This window comes from Mauremys reevesii, linkage group 3 (assembly GCF_016161935.1).
Source record: "Mauremys reevesii isolate NIE-2019 linkage group 3, ASM1616193v1, whole genome shotgun sequence".
Taxonomy (NCBI): Eukaryota; Metazoa; Chordata; order Testudines; family Geoemydidae; genus Mauremys; species Mauremys reevesii.
In genome coordinates, this window is record NC_052625.1 from 103,555,231 (window position 1) to 103,566,529 (window position 11,299).

Consider the following 11,299-nt stretch of genomic DNA (forward strand, 5'->3'; position numbering starts at 1 on the left):
TTGTCTTCCCTAGAGTTGGCTAACTTGAGTTAATTGGCCAATCCGTTCACTTGAGGCAAAATAGCTAGTGAAGACAGAGAGCTGGACGGCCCAGCATCACTCAGCTGTTTGTATCAGGGCAGCAGGTACCCCATGTAGCTGAAGCTGAAGGGGGAATGTAGGCTGGCAGAGGTCTGAGTCCGGGCACTGTATTTAGTATGTTTACTCACGAGTGACCAAAAGTCAGCACCTCAGGTTTACCCCTCATCTAAGGGCACAGCTACACTAGAGAGTTCAGTGTGGCCCAGCTGCATGGGTACAGTCAAGGTCACCGATATCTAAAATGACCCTTATTGAGCTTACAAATCAGGATGTGGACATAAACTGCAAGCAAAGTGTCTGGGTTAGTGTCTCCTGGACTAGGGAGGTGTCAGTTACACCTTTCTGCAATAGGCTGGCCTTCTGTGCCTGAGGGAGATTCACCCAAAGGAGGGCAGGCAGGAGTATAACTATCTGCTTGCCTTCATGGATTGTACATTGGGTGAGAGCCATAGTAGCCACACCAGAGGATGTTTGAATGCATTCAATCAGTCTCTCATCACACTCCCAAACCGATCAGCACTCCCACATTTGTGGTTACACTGGGTTCACGGAAGGTGTATGTGTTGCTGTTTGTACAAGATTTTTGCCACAAGGTTTCCTGGGCTGAGTCAGGCCCTTTATTTAGAAAAGACATAAAATATCTCAGGTCTGTCTTCCTACTGGAATAAGGTTACCATACGTCCTGGTTTTCCTGGACATAGTCCCTTTTTTGAGCTTCCTTTGTCTGTCTGTGTGGATTTTTCTAATAACAGAAAACGTCCAGGGTTTTTGCAGAGCAGACAAGCTGCAGCTCAGAAAGAGCTTTGGTTGGTCCCTCCCTTGCATCCGCAGCTGATTGGTTCGTTCCCCTGCAGCACAGTTGCTGGATCCCGCCTACCTAGACCCCCAGCTCCCATCCCTGGGGAGGGGGCCCTGCGGGGAGGCACTGACTGATGGTTGTTGCTGTGTCCTGGACTTGCGACAGCCACCATGACAGGGAACTGCCCCCCACCTCCAGTGAGTACTTCCGCTGTAGGTACCCCTTCCAGCAGCCCCAACTGTACCCCCATGCTCCCCCACCCCCCAGCTCCCTTCCCCTCTGGCAGTGGCCTCTTTTGGGGAACCTGCAATATGGTAAACCTATACTGGAAATACAGAAAGAGCTTCTGTGACAGAGTGTAACTTTGCCATCAAGTGTACAGTATATACAAATGCAGCGGCAGCAAAAGGCTGCAGCAGCAGCGGGCAAAGCTAGGGGGCAAAATGGGCGCCGGGAGCCGCGGGGAGGGGGGCGGGGCTGGGGGGACCGGCGGCCTGCGGGATGAGGGCGGAGGGGAGCCGGAGCGGCGGCGGCGCCGCAGGCCCGCAGGCATGATCGCGGCGGTCCCCTTCCCGCTCCGCTCTAGCTCCCCTCCGCCCGCATGCCGGCCAGAGCGAGCACCGGACGCGACCGCGGCATGCCTGCGCTGCGCGGCGCAGGCTCGCGCTCCCGGCCCTCGGCTCCGCTGCGAGGCCGCCCTGGAGCTCTGGGAGAGCCGCCGAGAGGAGGAGAGCCCCGCCGCCGGGAAGGGAAGGGCGGCGCGCGCGCGCGGCTGCGGGGGCAGCCTGATTTCTAGAGCCGCCCCTGTACAAATGCAAACAGCAATTACATTTTATTTTGTCTGCACTTTATCGTTAACATTTCTCCCTCCACCCCTAATTTTCTTGTGTGTCTTGCAGGCTAAAGAAGCATTGGAAAATGGGGAAGTTCCTGTTGGCTGCCTTATGGTCTACAACAATGAGATCCTAGGAAAGGGGAGGAATGAGGTGAATGAAACTAAGAATGTAAGTCACAAAAAAGCCCTATCAAAAAGTACACACTATGTGCAATGGGAATTTCATCATTCACCAGCCAGTGGGGCCTGGATTTCCCCTCATATGTGCATATTTTGTTTTCTTTTCATATATATTTCACATTTCTATCTCTGCACACCTAACCCCCTTTTCAGTACATTAGCCATTTTTTTTTTTGCTATCACTTTTTGCATGTTTATTTTTCAGAGCATGGTCTAGTTATTTCAATATGCTTTTGCTATCACCTGGGACATTTGTGTACTTACTGACTGTAATTTATGTGAGTGATGGATTTCAGAAGTTTCCACTTATCTACTTATTAGTAATTCCTCTAGTTAGAGCTATTTATTACAAGAAATAAACAAAAATCAGAAAAGAAAGTTGATATACACAGATATAACATAACTATACAAATATATATATTGTCCCTTATATATTGTACTGAATTCATATTTACAGTTAAAGCAGCGCCCAAATTTTCTGTGACTACAGGACACTGAAAGTAATGCATTATAATGTAGACTACTGGTAATTTTTCTTTTTTTCTTTATATTTGTGGACAGAATAAATTATGCAGGAGAGCCTTGCTAATTCACACTAATGACTGGCAGACAGATGACAAATAATTGATTTTTTTAATTTAGCATTTAAGTGAACAAAACAAGGATATCACTTTGCAAAATGTACTTTGACAAGTGCAGTTGGGTTTTGTTTACTTACAATAATACTTCATAGGATTGATGTTAGTGTATTGTCTCAAAAGTTAGTTTTAGTAATATGAGACCTAACTCTAGTATTCTTCTATGAAAACTTCCCTGGGAAGAAAGACAATACCGGACTGCTAGTTTTAGTATGGAAGTTTTAGAATAGGCATTTTAGCAAAGTTCAACTGTATTGTTTACACAAAATATGTCAATAACAAAGACTTTTGCTATACTGAATTTCTGCTTTCAATATTTAGACCCAATTCTTGCAATCAGATCTGTGTGGGTGGATCCTAAGCCCCACAGAGCCCTATAGAAGTCAATGGGGCTCTGTGCAGGTAGAAAGGTTTGCCCCAAATGGATCTGATTGCAGATTCAGGTCCTCAATTTGTATTATGTCTCATCCAGTCCAAAAACAAAATAAAAAAAGGAGGCTTATAAATTCAGTTTCAAAGAGATGGTAGTAAGTCTAATGACCCACTTCTATTTGTGTCGGATGATAATGCACACCCTTTTTGTAGCAGCTTTACTTCTCATCTCTAGGTCATGAAAATTAGAAGTGTAGTACATGTTAGGGAGTTCAGTTTAAAATCAATATGAATACTTCTCCCACCACTGAAATACAAGCACCTTTTGGATGACCTAATTGATACTAAACCATTATTTAGAAAATAAAGTGAAGAATACTAAATCCAAATTGGGAGAATTTACTGTTATAAGGCAGAATGTAACAGTAGAAACCGATCACAAAAAATCAGCAGTAGCACCTCTGACAGGAAAAAAAGTGTAAAGGGAACTTTAGGCACCCAGGTTTCACATTTTTGTGGCTTGATTTTCAGAAGTGCTGAGCACACACCACTCACATTGAAGTAATTGGAAACTGAGGGGCTCAGCACTTCTGAATATCTGGTCTTGTTCTTCAATGACTACAGGCGGTCTAGGTCTTGGATGAACGATGGTGTTACAGTGACAGTGATTACTTACTAGAAAATATGTAAGCCGGAAAAGACCAAAATGTCTTCAATATTTCTCTTCGTATTTTCTCACACAATTTTCTGATATTAGTTGACTAGGCGCAAAGTGAACTGCTACAGGCACTCAACACCCCTTCTCCCTATTCCAAAACTGGTCATTTTTGACTAAAAATCTATTTTCTGAAATCTCTCCAAATTTTGCCAGCAACTGAAATCTCTAGTTATTCTGCATATTGTCACATATGCTCTCTTTCTGTTCCATGCGCCAATAGCAATATATGTAAAACCAGTGAGGGAACCTCTTCTACCAGCCTTATCTTAAAATTCTTTATCATCAGGTTCCTCCTCCTTGCTAAGGTTGGGGATGGGAGGAAGGGCTGAATACATTACAGAATCTTTCATGTTGCTTAGTAGGAGCATGTATCTAGATTCAGCCCTTCAAGATGTTAGGCTTGTCATTACTTGAATTCGTTGGGCAACAGTGCAACAAATATCTTTGTAAGTCATTCTTTTTAAACAACCTAGCAATAGGTACACAAGACCTAGCCAGCATTGTTTTCCCTCTGGCAGCTCCCATGCTTGCCTGATTGTTCTCAGTCTTTCCTTGGACAATCCTGCTATTTCCTCTGTAATAATACATGTGGCCCTTCCCAGCAAGAACATTTTTTGAAATTTGTTTGTGCAAACATACCCCTCCCACTAAACTGTTCTCCCTTTAAGATTCTTTGTTACCACATGTAGGCTTCTCCTCTCTATTTATCTCCTGTTTAGTCATGCCAGCATGTGTCTTTGCCCAGAGCATCTTGCAAGTACAGTATGTAATCACTGAAAAGGGAAATATTGTTTCCACTCATAAATTACTAATGATGCCCTGAGATAAAATAGAACTACCAGCTTTAGCCCTGTCACTCTCACTTGTTGATTCTTGTGTAAGATTTAGAGTGTTCGTTCTTCAGGGCAGGATACTTTTGGGCACTGTATTAATAGCATCCTAAGTTTCTTCCCTAATGACTTCACCTTCAGGTAATGTCTATTCTTCCAACACCTTTTATCACCCTTCTATAACAATAATTATTTTCTTGTTCCATTGTTACTGTTTATCTGTTTTTTTCCTTTATATAATAATTAATTAATATGTAGCACACAAATGCTATGCAAATAGTAATTTTTATGTATTGGGCTTATAGGAGATTATAAATGGACTCATATGATGTAATATGAAAGTGACTACGTGCACAACTCATATAAAAATGACACATAGGTTTGTTTCAATATACCTGTTTACAAAATCATATTTTAAGGCCATGTATTGTTCCACTAAAGTGGACTCAATCCTCATCTACATCCAGCTCATGGTGGGTGCTGTTGAGTTGGTTTGGGGGTGAGCAGAAGTGGCTCTATCTTCATGCCTCCTGAGATCTTCAGGGCATAATTTAGAGCAGTCAAACAGGGCTGCTCTAAATTACATTGATTATAATGGTTTCCTGGGAATCAGTCTGCTGGCCAGGGATTAATGGAGCTCGCTCCCAAGCACTCTCAATGCACACAGCCTTCATAGATTCTTAGAGTCCAAGGCCAGAAGGGATTGTTGTGTCAGACTAGATGATCATAGAGCATGAACTTTCCCCAAAATATTTCCAGAGCATAAATTTTAGGAAAACATCTAATCTCAATGTAAAAAATTGCCAGTGATGGAGAATCCACCATGACCCATGGTCAATTGTTCCAATGGTTAATTACCCTCACTATTAAAAATTTACACCTTATTTCCACTCTGAATTTGTCTAGCTTCAATCTCCAGCCATTGGATTGTGTTATACTTTTTTCAGCTAGACTGAAGAACCCATTATCAAATATTTGTTCCCTATGTAAGTATTTATAGCTTGTAATCATGTCACTTGACAAACCTTAACAAACCTTCTCTTTGTTAAGCTAAATAAATTGAGCTCCTTGAGTCTGTCACTATGTTTTCTAATCCTTTAATCATTCTTATGGGTTTTATCTGAACCCTCTCTGATTTTTCAACATACTTCTTGAATTGGATCTTTCTGGATACCAGAACTGGACCCAGTATTCCAGGAGCAGTTGTACCAGTGCCAAATACAGGGGGGAAATAACCTCTTTACTCCTACTGAAGATTCCCCTTTCTATGCATCCATGGATTGCATTAGCCTTTTTGGCCCCCGTGTTGCACTGGGATCTTATGTTCAGCAGGTTACCTACCAGAATCCCCAAATCATTTTTAGTGTCAATGTTCACCGAGGAATCCTCAGCTACCATATTAAGGCAATGTTAAGGTCACATTTCATCACTAAGATTATGGGAATTACATCTAAATATTGATTTAGATCCACATGTAGATTCTAAATGTGAATCTAAATATGAATGTACAATTATTAGTTTTAGCAACGTAAGATTTTATTAGTAACCTATTTATCTGTATACATGGGCCCCATCACCTTAATAGCCAAGCACATCACAATCAACAGTGAATTTAGCTTCATGGCATCGATATAAGGTATTCTCTCTCTTTTACAGATTGAAAATAAAGTCACAAAGATTAAATGACTTGGCCAATGCTCACAGGAAGTGAGTGGCAGAGCTGGGAGTTGAACTCAGATCTCCCACATTCCAGTTCAGTGCCTGGGACACACAAAAAATCCTTCTTTTCCTAAATAAGGATTTTAAAAAAAGAAAATTATCTTGGTAATATTCATTCAAATAAATGATTCTCAAACTTGAAGAGCTACTTTGAAATCTAATGGAGTCACAGAGAGCCACAAAATAATCAGAACAATGATGTTACATTATCTTGTGATGTTTTTGTTGTGACATTAGGTCAACAAAACTCTTGGTGACTGCTATATCATAATACAGACATTACAGTGCAATATCAGGATGGTTTTCTGGGGTTGTTTTGTGGGTCTCTGCAACTCCATTAGATAGTTTCTGTATTCTGTTTGTGTTCATTATGTCACGCCCTTCACTGTGATACATGTGTCTCCTCCTCATTCCCATCCCACTTTCCCATCTTTCCTGGTTGCAAAGAGGTCACTCTGGTCTGTTTACTCAGCATTTTCCGTACATATGAAGCAGGATAGGGTGAGAGGTGTGCTTCTGAGCTGAGCCCTCTGCTTGTTCTGCCGAGGAGTAGGCAGAATAAGAGATCTGATCAAGCTTGTGGATTTCTTGAGAGTTGTACATGACTAAAATTTGAGGCTGAGTATCATTACTTCAAATCAATCTGTGCAAAATTGCACTCTGCGTGTACTCAATTCTTCAGCTGGGACCAGCCAAAAAAGAGCCCTTTCAAAGGAGCATTACGTTGCCACTGTGATAGAAATGAAAATACCTGATTTTTAATAGACAAGGGATAGCCCACTGTGTTTTTATTAAAAAGAGATAATTTTATGGTGGTGTGTTCTCATTTCACTTGAGTGGATAAGATTAATAAGGGTAATATGTTTAAAGTTGCAGATCAATGCAAGCCTTTTTTGTCTCCCTATAAATTTCCAGGCTACTCGACATGCAGAAATGGTAGCAATCGATCAGGTCCTAGACTGGTGTCATCAACACGACAAGGATCCTGCAGAAGTGTTTGCACACACAGTGTTGTATGTAACTGTAGAGCCTTGTATTATGTGTGCAGCTGCCCTGCGCTTGATGAGTATCCTTTGGTTCTGATTCATGCTGGGAAACCATATGTCAGTATGTTACTTTCAAGTAAATCATTTGGTAATGAACCAATGGAGAAGAGCTTGATGTTGTCAAACAAAGGTTTATAGGGTACCAGCTTATCTGCTCAGAGAATGTGCCCATGCTACCATTCCTATATTGAAGGCCATATGACCAAGGATGAGAGATTTAAGGATAAGAGAAAGCAATTTGCAAACTTGGCATATACATTGTTTTCTCTTAGGGGTGTGAAAGTAAATCTCAGAAAGAGCTTGTTACCGTATACAATTAGTTAATCCCACGCAAGTGTCCAGTTTTAGAAAATGTAACAAACTAGTAATATGTGGTTTCCAATGTGTCCCTTTTGGGATCTCTTCTCTCCCATCTTCAAAGGCCAGAGGAGGATGACCCATCCTTCCAGCTGCAGAAGGCATGCTCCGTGCGTTACCCAAAAGTAGTGCACAGGAGTGAAGGTTGAGTGCAGACTAATTTTATAAAAAAAGTACAGGCACAATTTACTGAACTCATGGCCAGTAAAATCAGGATACTCTGCTTCATACCACTCTTTTCTTATTAACTTAGTTCCTTAACTCTTTCATATAAATCCCACTGGTTGTCTATGGCTGTCAGAATGAGCGATTTGGAGGTTGTGGCTCAGTTTTGAACATCTCCTCTGCTAACTTAACAGATACTGGTGAACCATTTCAGGTAAAACATCAAGATGTGTTCCTTCTTGTATTTAATGTTTAAAACAATGAATACAGTTACAGTTGGCGATGAGAAACTGAGATAGTGAGGCTGTAAAAGGGTTTCTGACATCAGCAAGAACATACTGATGGCATCACAACATAAGCACCTGCTTTTTAGATTGACCACCTGCTGATCAGTGGTGGGAGAGAGAGGAAGCTTGCTTGTGAGAGTACAGTTTGAGAGCTTTGTACAGTCTTCTCCTGAAAGATTATTCAGATATTCAAGCTGAAAATGGCTCTCAGATATACCCAACTGTGTAAAGGAAAAGGCTATTTCTATCGTAAATGTTTTTTTCAAGGAATTGCAGTGGGATGAATGTGTACAAGTTAGCACCTTCCTATGTGGGTGTACTCTCTGCAATTAGTGGTGTTATTGAAAACATCCTAGTTCATTATTTTTCCTATCATTCCCATTCACATATTTGGGCCAGTTACAGTACATTTTGTGGGTGGGAGTGTTACTTTTGAAGGGCCAAGGAGACCTCAGAATTGATTTCTAGGAATAAGATAATAGATGAGCTACTTGATAGGAAACTAGTTTACAAATACCCACATGCATGTTTCTTATATTCCCAAGGGTTAGTGTGATTTACAGAAGTAAACGGAAAGTACATTGCTAGTATGTGGAGGAGGGAAGGGTGGTTGCAGAAGAGTTATAAGAAAAACTCCTATGGAGGATGAGCGGGTCTGCCAACTACTATACTAAGCCTCAGCCTAATTTTAAAAACAGACAAGGTCTTCATTCTGAAAATGAGGGTTTCTGATCACAGATAATTAGAGGTGTACTCTCAGTAAACAGAAAAGGCAGTACAAATTCTGTGCAATTATCCTACACCTCAGGTGTTATTGTGTGGCATCTTGGTTTTGGATGCTTTAATGAACATAGAGTTCTAATTTCAATAGTGCATTGCTGGTTATCGAGCTGAAGAAGCAGTGGACATGTTAAAAACCTTCTATAGACAAGAAAATCCAAATGGTAAGTTTCCTTTTTTTTGCAACTACTTTAACCCTAATCATAAATTAAAAGAATTCTGGCACAGGCATTGTCATCTCTCACTTTCAATGTCTTTTTTCCTCCATCCTTTCTGGCAGCACCGAAATCAAAAGTACGGAAAAAGGAATGCAATAAGTGATAGTCCTCTACTGATGGAAAACTGAAAGATAACAAAATAATGATCTGTGGAAAAGATCTCTTCAGTGTTCCCTTTGATACAGCATTTGGGTATGGAATGGAAACATTCATGAATTTCAAATGTGTTGCTCTGTATGGTTTCACTAGTTGAACATTATCGGTTTCTGTCATTTTCTATGGCTAGTAGGTTGACTGATTTCTAATCACCAAACATAGCCTTTATGAAGAATATATGGCTTCTGTTTGGTGGGGAATATTTTGAATTATAGTTCAGACTGAACTTCTTTTCAGCCATCTGGATTCAGCACTCCATTGGAGTAACTGCCATTCTGTACAGCACATGGATGAATATCTGTGTCCTTTTGTCTATGGAGCAGCCTCTTGCTGTTAAACAGCAGGTACTTGTAGAGACTAGATCAATACCAAAAGTGGATAAACAAGCCACTTAGAAAGTTACATTCATATACATACCGTACTGCATATTGAATTAGAATACAATTAAGAGTTACAAGAGGGTAACAAAAGGATAGTTAAGCAACTATGCTGATCTTGAAAATTGAGATCAGACCAATGTAGCAGTTCATTGTTTTCCACTGTATATCTACTGTAGGCCAAACTTTCAAAGAGTTTCTGAAAAGTCACATATGCAAAGGCAGATATTTATACAAAACTACATGTGTGACTACTTGATTTGCATAAACAAACGGTGATTTGCATAAGCAAATTCCAGTTTTGCTGCATAGTATTTGTATGTGAAGTTTTGGAGGTTGCCATGAAAGTTTGTCCCTCATACCCCTCTCTTGAATGTTAGCATATAGAAAAAGATTACAGTTAAGAATTAAATCCACCAGTCAGTTGGACTCATTCTAAACTACTAAATCATGGCATTTGAAATGTGTAATCACAAATGTGAAAGCTAGGAAAGGAAAATGGCAGTAAGAAAAAGAGAACAAGATGCATGACAGTCTACCTTTTGGAGCATTTGTTATTTAAATGTCACTTACATATGCTTTTGCTTGGCCATGCTGTAATTCATAATCCAGAAGAGGGCCTTACTGTTCCACTAATGAATAAAAAGTATAGGTCTAAGTTGAAACCTTGATTATATTGCTTTTGGTGGATATTTGTCTTGAGGAAAAACATCTTGTGATTTAGTCGGTTGATATGCAGAAATTTTGAGAAATGTCTTATTTTTTATTATAGAAGAGAGATTAGAATTCTATGGATACAAAAGTCAAAATCACGGTACAATTAAATATTTTCTACAACTAGAGTAACGTTAAAAAAGCAGAATTTTTTGTTTTTGATAGTAAAATAAAGAAACTCATTTGCCACCAGTTCCCCCAACACCTTGGAATTTATTTTCTTTATATAATTTTCTCAGTGCTTTTAGTTTACTGAATGGAGGAAAAAGGAACTTAAAAAAAAAAAGATTGTGCTGGGCTCCTATATGCTATTTTTAATATTACTGTTATTTACAAGATTTTAAAATTATTCCTTTTGTTTACATTTTCAGTCTATTATATTTCCTGACCCATTGGACCTCAGTTGCTGCTGGTCTGAGTCTTTTCTTTCCTATAACCAAATAAAATGTTACTGCATTTGTAGATTCATCAGCATCGACAGAGATTATTTAGTGCTGAAAGGAGATACTGTCAATTCCCTTCAGTAAGCAAGGGCTACAAGGGACCCTGAAACAGACTGCCTAAATATTGACAATTTAGATAACAGTTTTAATGCCTAGGAGGATCTCAGGGGACCAGTGGTTAAGACACTTGACTGGTGACTCAGATATGAGTTAAATTCCTGGCTTTAAGACAAGCTTCTGTGATTATTTTGAACAAGTCATTTTAAGGCCCAGATCCTCAAAAGGTATTTAGGTGTCTAATTCCCTTTGAAATCAGTGGGATTTAGGCACCTAAATACTTTTTCAGGATCTGGGCCTTACACGCTCTGCCCCCATTCTTCATCTGTAAAATGGATACCAATACTTCCCTATCTCACTAGTGTGTTGAAAGGACAAATTAATTAATATTTGAAACAATTTAAGTATATAGATAATTGCTAATAGGAAAATTAAATACTTCTGAAGCCAAGCCTGATTTTGCCATCCTTACTTACATTGAGGAATGCTTACTTGCATGAGGAGTAGTCACTGAAGTCAATGGGACT